Genomic DNA, 14739 nt, shown 5'->3' with positions numbered 1-14739 from the left:
GGTTGGCATGAGGATCTCTGTTGGGATGACTGCTTCAGCTCCATAAGTGAGGAGAAATGGGGACTCCCCAGTGGCAGATCTTCGTGTTGTCCTGTATGCCCATAATACATTGTGTAGTGTTCACACCATCGCCCCTTGTGTTCGTCTAATTGCTTTTTGAGGATAAGGGCGAGGGTCTTGTTAGTAGCTTCCGCTTGTCCGTTGCTTTGAGGGTATATGGGGGTGGACTTGTTTTTCCTTATTTTGAAAGTGTCGAAGAGCATGTCTATGTTTTTCCCCTGTAATTGTTTACCATTATCGGACACGATTTCCGCTGGTATGCCGAACCTGCAAATAATGTTTTGGAATATGAAAGTAAACACGTCCACGTCTCTGATCCTGGCTAAGGCTTTGGCTTCCACCCATTTACTGAAGTAGTCCGTGGCTACTATCAAAAATCGTCTTTTCCCTGATCCTTCGATGAAAGGCCCAACGATATCTATGCCCCATTTTGCAAATGGCCACGGACTATCCACAGAATTCAACGTTGTTGCTGGTGCGTGTATCTTTTTGGCGAAACGCTGACATTCTTCACATCGTCGGGACATTCTTGCAGCATCTTGTATCATTGTGGGCCAGTAATATCCTTGCATTTTTGCTTTGTCGGCTAGTGATCTCATGCCGCTATGATTCCCTGCGTCACCATAATGGATGTCGTTTAGAATTCGATGCCCCTCTTTCCTGGATAAGCAACGTAGTAACGGTCCGAGGAAAGATTTCTTGTACAGGACCCCATCCCGAAGATCATATCTTCCTACTTTGGAGAGTATTTTCCTGGTTTGTTTATGATCCGCGGGTAAGGTTCCATCCTTGAGAAACGCATGGATCATCATTCTCCAATCATCTTCGTTGTTGAAATCTTCGTCTTGATTTGCTCTTGACAGGATATCTTCTTCGTCAAAATCGTTACGGATGTCTTCTCCCACCTGATCTTCGATATTTTCTTCCACTGTATCTTGATTTGTAGCAAAGGAAAATTGTGATGCAATCGAAGGCTCGTATACCCTTGTTATTTTGATAGCTTCGATACTCTTGTCCTTCAGCATGGATGATATATATGCTAGGGCATCCGCGTGCCTGAGATCCCTTCTGCATAAGTGCCGGAACTTGATGTTCGGAATTTGTGATGCCAATGTTTGGACCAAGGCCATGTAAGCTGAGAGGGTGTCGTCGTACACATTGTATTCGAGCCCTATTTGTCGTATGACAAGCTGCGAATCACTTGTCAGTATTACATCAGTTATCCCCATCTCTATGATCAAGCGGAGGGCATTTACGACTGCCTCGTATTCGACGATGTTGTTAGTATGTTCTTTGAATTCAAACCTGAGTGCATGTACGATCCTTTCTCCAGTTGGGCTGGTGATGACAATGCCTATTCCTACCCCTTCCTTATTTTTGGAACCATCAACGAAGACTTCCCATTGTCTTTTGGTAGGCCAGGGATTGTATAAGAAACAAGAGCAAAGGATAAGGGGAGACAGAAAGGCCTACATGTTAAACTGCAAGTGCACAGTAGTCATTGTAGTGTATATGTGAAAGAACATGTCATCTCCACAGGGACTAGGGTGTATAGTTGAAGATTTTAAGCTAGTTATCTAAATGCAAAATAGTGAAAATGGACTAAAACAATGGCAATGTGAAGGTGGCAGTGAACAAAGCGAAGCAGTGAGTAACAGTGGCAAAAGAAACAAAGAAACAGTGAAACAAAGACAACAAACCAGGCAGTGAGCCAAGGGCAATGAGCAAAGATTACAGCTACATACAATGTGAAACAGGAAACACTAGGTTTGAATCCACATCTTGATCCTAAACTAAGGAAGTCTTTCTTATGCAAGCTATTCTTGTCTTCATGGAAGACTACAATGAGTGATTTACAACTATCTCACTAACTTACCCCTAGCATCAACTGTCTTCTTACAGCACAGCTGATCACAGGCTTGTTTGCTCAACCAGTTAACTATCAATTCTAAGGAAATTAAGCACAGCCCTTCAAATGGACTGAATTCTTAACCACTATCACTAACTTCACCCCTAGCATCAGCTGTCTTCTTACAGCACAGCTGATCACAGGTGAATTAGCTCAAATGGCTAATTCAGTCCTACTTCAGTTTTAAACATCACAAGAACAACAACATGTATATTAACTATCCTAGCCTGCAATCAGAGTTTCATCTAAGCCCTAGCAAGTGATAAATTAAAACATGATGAATATGTGAAAATAAAACTGAATTTGAAAGTGAAACAAAAACAGAACATGAACAATTGAGGAACTGGCTAGTCCAGTCCTCTTGGTGGTGCACTGGCTAGTCCAGGCATATCCCATTACAACACCCAAAGACCCCTATTTATACATACAATGGAAATCCCAAAAAATCCCCAATTAACAGCAAAATTAGGGTTTGTAAAAAAATACAATTAAACCCAAAATTGGTTCACCTAACCTACTGATAACAACCCAATCAATCAACCCATGCTTCAATTAGACGTACAATCATGTTCCCCCAATTATCCCCAAATTATGAAATTAGGGTTTATAAGAAATAGAAATTAGGTTTACCTAATCACTGCAAACTCTTGATAGCTCTCACCCATGCTTCCTTACGATCTTCTGATGCTTCCCACGCCTCCAATTGATCTATATCATCAACTAATTTCACCAACTCACTCTTAGGGTTCAGTGGTGAGAGAATAGGCGAAATTAGTTGTTTGAGAGAGATTAAAACGTGATATAGGTGATGGGTCGAGTGTGTATGATGATTTGAGAAGAGATGGTGGTGGTTGTGGTGATTGATAAGGAGTTGGTGGCGGAGCAGGTGGTGGTCGTGGAGTTGCAGAGGAGAAGAAAGGGGGAGAAGAAGGAGAAGCCGATAGTTTTAGGGTTAAGGTGTGTTTGGGTTAGGGTATAGGTATTTGGTGCTTAGGTGTTGAGCGGATGCATCAAGTCTCGATGATACGAAAATCTGAGCCGTGGATGCGGAAATGATAGATTGATCTAACGGCTACAAGTGAAGAGTCTGGTATCGACCGCCGGATGCCTGATACAACGAAACTGACGGCTCAAGATGGAGTTAGGTGCTGTAGTGTTAGAAAGGATCTTCAGACTTTGATGCACTATGGTGAAGCGACCGTAGGATGCTGAGATGATCCAATCTGACGGCTGAAGATGAAGGCGGGTATGGATATTGGAAATGGGTTTGGGTGAGGGTTTTGGACCTTGGGTATGCCAAGCCCATATCTTCTTTAAGAACAATTTTTCCTCTTCAAGCCCACTTCCAGTTGATCCGGCTCTTGCAAACATCATTCTTCGCTGCCTTTCTGCGGGAGTCTTTGCCGTTTCTTTGTTCTTTTCGCTCCGTGAGTTAACCAGGCTTTATTTAGTACCTAAAAATGCAAAATTAATTAAGAAAAGTATTTATTCTTGAAAACAATGAAAATACAGAATATGGGATAAAATGTAGAATTAATGCACAAAGGATGAGTTAAATGCCAAGAAAATATATAGAAATATGCACTTTTTAGCACTCATCATCTTTGACTCGCGGGTTTGAGGACATCAACTGGATCCTTGCTTTCCTCGTCGGCTTCTGGTATTCCCCTAATCTCTTCATCGTTGTCCAGGGGGGGTCTGCTAAGAAATCCGCCAATACTTGGGATTTTTAGGAATGTTGAATTTCATGAATGATGTTGAATTGGTCCAGGTGGTTTATCCACTTGGATATTCTACCTACTTTTCCCGCGCTTTTGAGGACTGCTTCCAGTGGTGCTTTGCATGGGACGCGGATGAAGTGAGTTAGGAAATAGGTTATCAGCTTTTTAGTAGCCCATACTAATTCCAGGATGAGTTGTTCGATCTTTGTGTAATTCCTTTCCGCAGAATTGAGGGTCTTGCTGACATAATAGATAGGTTGTTCTATCTTCGTATTGGTTTTGACCAACACTGCGCTAACTGCGTCTTCTGTCGCTGCTATGTACAATGCCAAAACCTCATCAGGATCAGGCTTCTGCGGGATTGGAATTGAAGCCAGGTATTCCTTGATTCTTTGGAAGGCTTCTTCGCATTCTGCGGTCCATTCAAACTTACTCCCTTTTTTGAGAATATTGAAAAAATGTTTGCATTTGTCTGAGGATCGGGCAATAAATCTTCCCAAGGATGCTAAGTACCCATTGAGATTTTGCACTTCTTTTAAATTCTTCGGAGATGGCATTTCCACTATGGCCTGAATCTTCGCGGGGTCTACCCCAATACCCCTTTTTGTTACCAGATATCCGAGGAATTTCCCTGAGGTGACACCGAAGGTGCATTTTTCTGGATTTACTTTCATGTGATGTTTCCTCATTGCTTCGAAAATATCTCTCAGGTCCTGGTGGTGATCTTTGCGCAGCCTACTTTTGACGAGCATGTCATCAACGTATACTTCTAGGGTACTACCAATCCATGGCCTGAAGATAGCATCAACCATTCTCCGGTAAGTTGCCCCTGCGTTTCGAAGTCCAAAGGGCATTCTAGTGTAGCAATAAAGGCCATGCGGGGTGTAGAATGTTGTGTGTAATTGATCTTCTTTTGCCAGGGATACTTGGTTGTAACCAGAATATCCGTCCATGAATGACAGTTCTTCGTACCCTTCCACTTCTTCAACCAGTTGATCTATGCTCTGTAGGGGATAGCTGTCTTTTGGACATGCCTTGTTGAGGTTAGTAAAGTCGATGCGTATCCTAACCCCTCCATTTTTCTTAGGAACGACGACCATGTTGGAGATCCATGTAGGGTATTTGACTTCCTTGATGAAGCCTGCTTCTAGTAGTTTCCGAAGTTCTTTTTCTACTGCCTTATGATACTATGGTGCAACTTTTCTTATTTTCTTCCTGAAAGGTGGCATGCCTGGTTTGATGCGCAGCTCGTGTTGGATTATTTTTGGATCAATCCCCGGCATGTCTCATAACTTCCAGGCGAATACATCCACATATTCTTTAAGTAATTTGGTTAAGGAATCTTCTCTTTCTTCGTCCATTATGGTCCCTACTTTGATCATCTTCGGGTTTTATTCCGTTCCTATGTTGATTTCTTTTACGGGCTCCACTGGTGTGAACACCGGCTTCGGGTCCCCAAGGAATGGGACGTTCTTTAATTTCTATTCGGTATGTTTATGTCCTTCGTTGGCTGCTGAAGTACTTGCCTCTGTGTTAAGGATATTATCATCTTTTGTCAAGCCCTTCCCTGCGGTTTCCTTGAGGAACAGGTCTATGGCCTTTTCTTTCGCAGCTTCTTTATTTTTGATCCTTCGGGTTTTTCGTTGCTCTTCCTGTTCGTTGTTGATACGATCCTGAGTGGCCTGGCACTCTTTTGCAGAGACCCGATCTCCCTTGATTTCCATTACTCCCTCGGGTGTAGGGAACCTGAGATATTGGTAGTAAGTTGCTGCTACTCCCTTGAGTTTATGTACCCACTTTCGTCCAATAATGGCGTTATAGGGTGATGGGGCGTCTACCACGCTGAATCTTGTTTCTACTTTCATGGGCCCGGCGTTAACCTGCAACACGATGTCTCCCAATGGCTTTGTGGGCGCTCCATTGAACTCGTAGATGGTGTAATAAGAGGTCATCAGTTGTTCATCATGGAGCTTCATCCGTTTGAAGGCGTCATAGAATAGAACGTTCACTGAGCTTCCCCCGTCGATGAGGATCTTTTTGAGGTTACATCCGGTCACTGGTAGTGTGAGGACCAAGGGATCGTTATGGTCTTCCATATCTTCTTCGATATCTTCAGTATCGAAGATGATAGGTGCGTCCATCCACTCTTCGTGCTCGTCCACCTCTACGCCATCAATCTTATATAATTCGCAGTGGTCTTCGAATTGCTTTCATAGCCTCTTTCCTATATGCGCTGTAAGTGAGGGCCTTGCGGCTTCGGAACACGAGATGGTGTTGATTGTGCGGTTTCCCTCTGGAAGTTGGACTTGCTTGGTTCGTTTGGATCTGTCCTCGGTGACTTCCTTTCATATGTATTGCTTGAGTTCTCCAGTATCAATCAATTTTTGGATCATTATTTTGAGGTTTTTGCATTTCTCGGTCTGGTGTCCATTGAAGCAATGATACTCACAGTAATCTTTAGACTTCTCGGTCCTTGGGGGCTGTTTTCCCTTAGACCACGGCCACTCCAAATTTTCCTTTCCTTTGATCTCTCGCAAGATTCGAGCGTAGCTAGCATTGAGCTTCGTGTAAACCTGATCTTCGAATTTTCGATCGTCTTTTCGTCGTTCATCTCTTCGTTCCTTCCTATCTTCGTACGGTCGTTCCACTGAGCTATTTCTTTTGGCCCCGCTGGTTTGTTCTGCGGAATTGGTACGGTGAGACCTCTGTGTTTGTTCCCTTGGGTTCTCACGTTGGATTTCTTCAAGACGAGCATACTTCTCAATAATTATTCGAAGATCTCCTTCTGTCTTAGGTACGCTTTCGTGGATCTCAACAAATAGTGGACTCATTCGGTCTAATCCCCACTTGCAGCAGTTGATGCTCACTACGGAATCCACACTCCCTATGGCTTGGAAGATCTTGTGTCATCTATTGGTGTACTCCCTCGTGTTCTCCTTGTAACCAATTGCCAGAGAAAATTTTTATCCATTCCGGTGTTGACAGCTTTGTTGTACATGTAGGTTCTCAAGAATTTCTCTGCGAGTTGATCGTAGGAGTTGATGGAATCAGGTGGCAGGTTGTCAAACCAAGACAAAGCTGATCCCTTCAGACTTGATGGGAAATACCTACAGAGGACGGCGTCGTTTTGACTCCATCAGGCTAAGATAGGATTATAATACCGGATATGTTCCGTGGGATCACTGGATCCGTCATAGCATTCAAAAGTTGGGACAGGGCACTTTAACGGAATGGGGGTATTTGCCAGGCGATGAGTTAGGGGCGTGGAATTAGCCTCTTTCATCACCTCTTCAATCCTTCCTCCGCCTTGTCTGGCTTTTAACTGCCTGATCTCAGCCATCATCTCATCACGCAGCTCTTCCATTGCTCGGTAATGTCCCATGTTCTCATGCTCAGTTGAGCATTTCTTTCTTCGATCTTCACTGTCATAATAGCCTATGTCTTCGGCGGCATCTTCCGGATCGGATGCACTGCTTCCCCAAGCGGCGTTTTCTAGGATGATTCTTCGGTCTCGATTAGGCTCTGGTGACTTAGAATTTTCTTCGTCCAGTTGTTGGCTAGTCTTCGTGCTTTGGGAAATCCTATCTTTCAAGTATTGGTTCTCTCTAGCCAGAAGAGCTACGGCATCTGCGTAGACCTGCTGGCTCTTTTTCAATTCTTCGAGCTCTACCATCAATTGGTGGGACTGGTTTGATCCCTGATTGGGAGTTCCATCTTGTACCTCTACGGCCATAGTTCCCTCTTAGTCTAATGTGTGTATTAAGGGTGGTAGAGGATCAGCTTCAATTGTTGGTATCTCCAAGTTTGGTCCCCTCGGTTGAGCTTCCACCCGCGGTACTAAAACCACGAGTATGGTTTGATTCTGACCGTTGGTTGACGGCATTCCGAAGACTGATGGATGTGCGGGCTGATGTGTCATAGATTCTGCCACCCCTTCTCTTTGTTGATAGATTTGGTTTGAAACCAAAGTATTGTTAGCTTCTGTAGCCTGGAGGGACGCAACAGTTGCGTTGTTCTTTGTGGCTGCTGCTTTGAGAGCCGTGGCTGCAGTGGAGTTAGTGTTCATAGGTGAGGTGATTTCTACAGCATCCTGCCTCTGAGTAGCTGTATTAGCTTTGTCTCATTTCTGCTTGCTTCGGGTCATGACCGGGATAATCCTCGGTGTCTCCTTTGATGAGGCTTTGGTTTTTCCTGCCTCTAGTATCTTTTCCATTTTTAGTCCTTTTCTGCATAGGGGAATAAATAAAGATAACCAAAGATATCCATGAGGATCGGGTTAGTGCCATTCGTATCCGCAAAATTTGTGGAATAAAAGGAAATGAGCTGCCCAAGGGCCTTAATAAAATAGAAACATAAAGACTCCATCGGTCTAGTTTTCGCAATACAAATCCTCTAATAAACAATCATGGACCTTGTTTTCAGACTACTTTTGAAAAGGAAAACTCTTGAAAAGGCAGATCCGTAGCGAGAACTCATGAATCTGGATTATTAAGTCTTAGTTTTAAAAGAAAAACGCCTCACGTGCAAATCTGTGATAGATAGTCGTGGATTTATCTGCTTTGAAATGGTGTTTGTGAAAATGAAGACCATGAACCCAGAATAAAAAAGGTTTTGAAAGCACGCTGAACCCAGAATAGGGCACAACCATAATGCGCGTTTAAGGAGAAATCATAGGATAAGATAAATCTTTTACCGGGACAAAGTCCCTGTTTCTAGCGCCAGATTGTGAACACATAAATCTCGAAGTCATCCACGTGTTCCAGATTGTGAACACATAAATCTCGAAGCCATCCACGTGTTCACAAACAATAATCGCATACATTCTAATTCTGAAATTGTACGTCGTATATGTAAAGGGGATGATTATATCGATTCATCGACTCTAAGCCTTCGGGCTTGTCATTGTCTAATCGAATATTATCATGAATAATGTTCGTATAAAAGGGGTAAACAGAGAATCAAACATAAATGTAAAGCACATGACGTTCAATGCTCAATGTAAAGTGCTGAAATATAAATGAGACAAAGATTTACGTGGTTCGGCACTAAGGCCTACATCCACGGGGTTGGTGTTTCACTATGTATTGAATGATTACAAAGATAGTCAAATGACTTTAGAGTACACATAGGTATGTGGAAGTAGGGGGGTCACTTACTCTTCCTATTTCTCACTCATATATTCTCCTATCTTTTCTCAGGATCGGTCGACCCCTTCTCTCTCAGTGGAGAGGGGTATTTATAGGGTTGGAACGTGGGTCCCACTTCTGAGGTGTCATTGTAATCTTATCTTCTTGTGCTTTGTGCCCATTACGCAAAGGTCTTCAGCATATGTTGCGGCCTAAGCTTGAATACGAAGGGTTATCCTCGCCTCTTCCACGAGCTGATTGACACGTGTATATCTCTTTGGTATTTAATGCGGGTAGATGGATGTCTGCTCGTGTCAGACAAGTGTCTCTTTGTCTGGTCACATCTGTGTCAGTCAAACTTCCTCTCAGCCGTTGATCTGGGATCTTCCTCGGGATTGGGTGTATTAACACCCAAGGGGTATTATCTGGTGCTCCTCTAAGCCATCATACCTCTGTGATCTTCTGTCCCTGACCGTCAGATCTGCTGACCGGTGGCATCTTCTGATGAGATGCTTGTTATCATGTTTTGATATCTTGTTTTGCATGCCTTCCACGTGTTTCTTTATGTACACGTGGTAGATGATGAAAGGTGTACATACACATTCAAACAAAATACTCATCAAAATCAAGGGGTATTGAAGGATGAAACTAACTCAGAACATGGAGTTTGCAATTCAAAAGATAAAGAGTCAGAACTAACAAATCATAATTTTGCAATTATTCTTGTATTTTTTGTTTTCAGAGACTGAACCATAAGAAAATTCCACGAAAAACACTCATATCAACTTAAAACTCTTAAGCTAGAATCAGGCACAAAACCTGAAATTCAAAAAATAAATAAATAAGGAAGATCTGAACTTTACCTTACAACGAACTTTAAGAAAGAAAAAAAAAACTAAATCGAATCTCACAGATCCAATCAAGACATCAATAGAACCAAAATCAATTCAGAAAATAAAATAAAAATAGACCTACATGATTAGCACAGATCTTGAATATCTTAGATTGTCTCACAACCAAACAACCTTTCTCGGTATGTTTATGTTTAAGAAGCTTTAAATTTCCAAATCCTGTTTCTATTGATTTTCATCTTTATCAAATCGGTATAGTTTCTCTTTTCACACACCATAAACATCAAAAAATCAAACCAATAAGCAAAAAAATCGAATCAAGTTTGAATTAGAAAACTAAATCACTGAGATTTATATAAAAGCTTTTTTACCAGTCATACATATCTTCAAGTTTAATGATATGTGCGATCTGTGCACCAATATGTTTTTTTCACCATTAGCTACTGCTCTTATCTCTTCTTCTTGTTCTTCTTCTTACGGCTGGATAGAGAGAAGGAATGAACTTATCGAAAATAGAAAATAGAGAAGGGAGTGGACAAGGTTAGAGAAATATAGGTGTGGGGTGGAATCATCTATCTGATTCAAAATGGTTTAAGTTGACTGGGTAGAAACATAACAAGAAGTGTTACTTGGCACACAGATGATTGACATGCGCAAATTTCCCACAGTTGCTACTAGAAACAGAAGATAAGCAGTTGCGAGTTTCGCAACAGAAGCAAATTGTTGCTAAAATTTAGCAACTGCTTATTTTAGTTGCGAATTAGCAACAGCTCTAGCTCTGTTGCTAATCTAGGTTGCTAAATCCAAAATTTGGTGTAGTGTGTACAAGTCTACCAGTTGTTGTTCGGTGACATTCAGGTCATGATAATCCAAATATTGGACTCTGAACCTCTTCACATAATCGTTCGGATGTTCATTGTTCTTCTGAGACATTCTTTCTAAATCATAGAGAGTGATCTGCTCTGAGACGAAGAAGTATTTCCGGTAGAAGGCATTAACCATTTCTCCCTAACCAGTGATGTTCCCTGGTGAAATGTTGTTGTACCAAGTATATGCTCGGCCTGTCAGAGACTTTGAGAACTCCTTCAAACGGACGACATGATTGTGTTCATGTTCGCCAAGTGCTTCCAGAAATCGAGCGACATGTTCTCGACCATTCCCCGTTCTGTTGTAGAGTGTGAACGTCGGAGAGACATAACCTTTTGGCAGAGGAATCCTTTGTGTAGCAGTACGGTATGGAGGTTGGTGACGGTGTACAGAGGAGGACGTCGTATCTTTTCCACGATCTTCCAAGAGATGTTTCAGGTCTTCGCGAGTGATGAAACTGGGTGGTTCTTTTGCTGGTGGATTGTCTGCAGCTTTAGGAACTTCCTCATCATCTACTACATGGATTGGAGTGACTTCAGGATCAGCGTCTGAAGATGTTTCTTTAGCTTTTCCTTTTTCCTGAGTTTTCTTTGACATCTTGTCTGTAAGAGTCTTGAGATAATTGAATAATTCCTTCTGAGTAGCAGCCATGTCAGTCTGATTTTTAGCAAGAGTTTGTTGCACTTTCATGAGATCGCCTATGGTAGGCGGATTTTCTCTGATTTATTCAGGAGACCGACCGAAGAGAGGATTGTTGGCGGTGTCAGTACCATGGATTGCGGGGGTGATCACCGGAGCACCAGTGTTTGGAGGAGTAGTGGTGGAAGGTTGCGTCGGAGGAGTGGTATTAGCGGTACCACTAGAGCTTCCAATGTTAGGGTTGGGTGTTTTACCCGAGTAGGTAACTGAACAGATCGACCATCTTTGCGAGAATTGAGATTGCAACTAAGAGAATGATCTCCCAGTATGGTCGCCAATCTGTAGATGGGGAAAAACGATTTGCTGGTTTTTACGGGATTGAGGATACGACCGTACGGAGGAGGTTCCTTGAACCAAGAAAACTGCTTAACCTCACACAGATGCACTGCAAGAAGGGAGTGATTTAAGTTCGAGAGATCAATCTGTAGGACTCCGGCCTAAACCAAGACAATGGTCGTTCCAGAGTCAATTCGGTCACAAGAGAGGATGGGTCGATCTGTAGGAGGGAAGCTGAGAAATGTGTGAGATCAATGGTGATCGAAGATTGTAGGTGTGTTGTGTATTCTGCGTAAAGGAATAAGATAAGCTCTGATTGATTGAATTTGCTCTATTGAGAGTGATTGCTCAGATGTTGAGTTCTTAATCTCTTGTTGTCTGTTTGACGAGAGGTTGTATTGTTTTTCAATCATGATTCGGAGACTTATTTATATTGCTAGAATTGTAAACACCTTGATCTCATGAAGTGTGACAGTTGCTGGAGTCAAAGAGCGGGAAAGTGGAAATCGTGTTAAAACCAGTTGCGCGTCGAGCGGAGACTTGGTTGATTTTCCATCCACTACTTTGCTAACTCCTCCAACTGATTGCACGACTTTATCACATTCTCATCTTTTGTATGAACACACGTGTCATACGCCGCCAGACCAAAACCCTAGTTAATATCCCCCCATGTGACACGATTGATGTCTCGTGATTGTGGAATCTGCAAGGCATTTAGTTAGTCAGTTGCTGACTTCATGGGACAATGAGTCCTTGTATTTCTGAGTCGAACGTGATTTAAAAATGTTCCAAGACTCATGAATTTAACGTGTCTGTTGAGACAGAGGTATAATTCTCAAGTAAATGTTGATAGTCAAGGTGGGAAAATATTGATCATTCGATGGATTGTTGAATATTGATAGTTGAACCAATATTCATTAGTCTGAACAAATATTGCTCATCTGAGCAAATGGTGCTCGTTTGATAAATCATTGGTAGCAGGACCAAAATAAAATATTAATTTAAAATACTGGTAACTGAACCGAGTATAATTAATTAGAATGTTGATCATGGGATCAACGTAAAATTATTAGTGTTTGAATCTGCTCAAAATTATGTTTTGCGGAGCTTTGGATCCGAAACCCTAAATTTGATCAATTGCAGATCAATCGATGATTTATTGAAAATCAACCACAGAGTGAAGGAGGGACCGGCTATATGGGATGATGAGTCGACCATGTAACGCCCAGATGCTCAAGTGAGCAAAATACCAAAGTCTCTTGAAGACCAGTTGGTGAAAAGATGATTAAATGCTGGTTTAATCCTTCATTAAAACAATGCTCGTCTGAGCCTTAGGTGATAAAACCTAATTATGAAGAGATAAGGGACCGACCAAGGGGTCATAAAGCCGGCCATGGTTGGTCATGGGATCGACTGACGATCATTTGATGAAATTCCAAGTTGTTTGGAAAAGTTTGAACCTAATATGAACAAATTAGGTCAAATTATGAAAATATGTGGGACCGGCTCCTTGCAATCCAAATAGCAAACCTTGGTTGGTCAAGGTAATGTGCTCGTGTCATCAAAGTGTTTGTGCCTCAGTCCTGAGAATTTTGACATTTTCTGATGCGCATTTGAGCAACATTTGATAAAATATGAAGAATTCAGGGTTTTGCTGAAACTGAGGAATTTCCATGAGGCAATGGAAATAATAAATAAAATAATGGATTACAAGGTGTGGGACCGGCCACGGTTAGGGCATGGCCAGCCGGCAAGCAAGCCCGGTCCCGTGACACCTTTAACAATTTTATGTAATTTCCTTGATGTGAAGGAAATACCATGAAATTGAGGAGTTTCATAAGGTTAAGGAATTTCCATGAGATGATGGAAATAATAATAATAAAATAAGGAATCATGAAGTTTGGGACCGGCTATGGCCAAGGCATGGCTGGCCGGCCAATAAGCCCGGTCATGGCACTTTTCCTAATTTTATATTATTTTCATGATTTTAGGGAAATATCATGAAATCAAGGAGTTTGTTGAAACCAAGGAGTTTCCTTGAAGTGAAGGAGTTTCCATGAGATCAAGGAAACAAATAATAATAATAATAATAATAAAATAAGGGTGTGTGGGATCCGCCACGACTAGGGCATGGTCGTTCGGCTAGGGCCCGGTCCCGCGAGTCTTCCCTAATTTTGTATCTTTTCCTTGATGTGAAGGAAATATCATGAAATCAAGGAATTTCATGGGATGAAGGATATAATAATAAAATAATAAGGAATGCAACTAGGGCATGGCGGGCGGGTAGTAGGCTTGGTCCCGTGACACCTTTCCTAATTTTTATTATTTCTTTGATACGGAGGAAACACCATGAAACTGAGGAGTTTCCTTAAAATGAAGGATATTTGTTCAAATGAAGGGATTTTCATGAGATCAAGGAATATAATAAAAATATGATAAAACAAAGAATTAGGCGTGGGACTGGCCACGACATGACTGGCCTGCTGGTGGGCCCAGTCCCCTAGCGCCTGCTGTTTTATGCTGCTGATGAAGATGAAGAACACGAAGAACAGACTCTCAGAAACCGTCGTTCTTCAACAGTGACAACGACAGTGGCTCGTGGGTCTTAGGTGTGGGTCTTAGAACCCTAGCGACAACAATAGTTAGATTTTATCGTTTATTCTGGACGCCTTTTGTGCGTCGCATATTACAGTTTCACACCATTTTCTCTTCTTCTCTTTATTGTAAACACCAATTGAGCTTAATAAAATATTTTGAGAGGTATTTCACCATGATGAGCTAAACCCAACATTGGGACAACGGAGGAGGCGATTTTCCTCATTCTGGTAAATTCAATTTATTCTTTTTATGACTTTTGCATTGATTTAAAATTGAAAAATGATTTTGATTAATTAGTTATCATTTTATTTGATGCGGCATGCTTGCTTAAATGTTTGATGTCCCATGCTTACGATTTATAACTAATATTCTGAGAATCTATATTGGCAAAATAAGAGTCCTTACATTTTATATTTTGAGCGATAATTGTTAAGGATAAATTAAATGTACCATATGCATGAGAATTGGCCAAGTCCTTAGTCCCAGTAACTCTCTACCAATTTGTCAATATTTGTATATATATTTATTTTCTAAAAAAATTATCCTTCACAAGTCCGAGAGTTTGAACCTCACTACTACAACCACGAAAAATCAACAATCATTTTTTTTTTTTAAAAAGGTAACTCAGTCAC

The sequence above is a fragment of the Papaver somniferum genome, chromosome 2 (assembly GCF_003573695.1).
Source record: "Papaver somniferum cultivar HN1 chromosome 2, ASM357369v1, whole genome shotgun sequence".
NCBI classification, from domain to species: domain Eukaryota; kingdom Viridiplantae; phylum Streptophyta; class Magnoliopsida; order Ranunculales; family Papaveraceae; genus Papaver; species Papaver somniferum.
The sequence above is the reverse complement of the archived record's forward strand: the minus strand, read 5'-3'. Positions refer to the sequence as shown.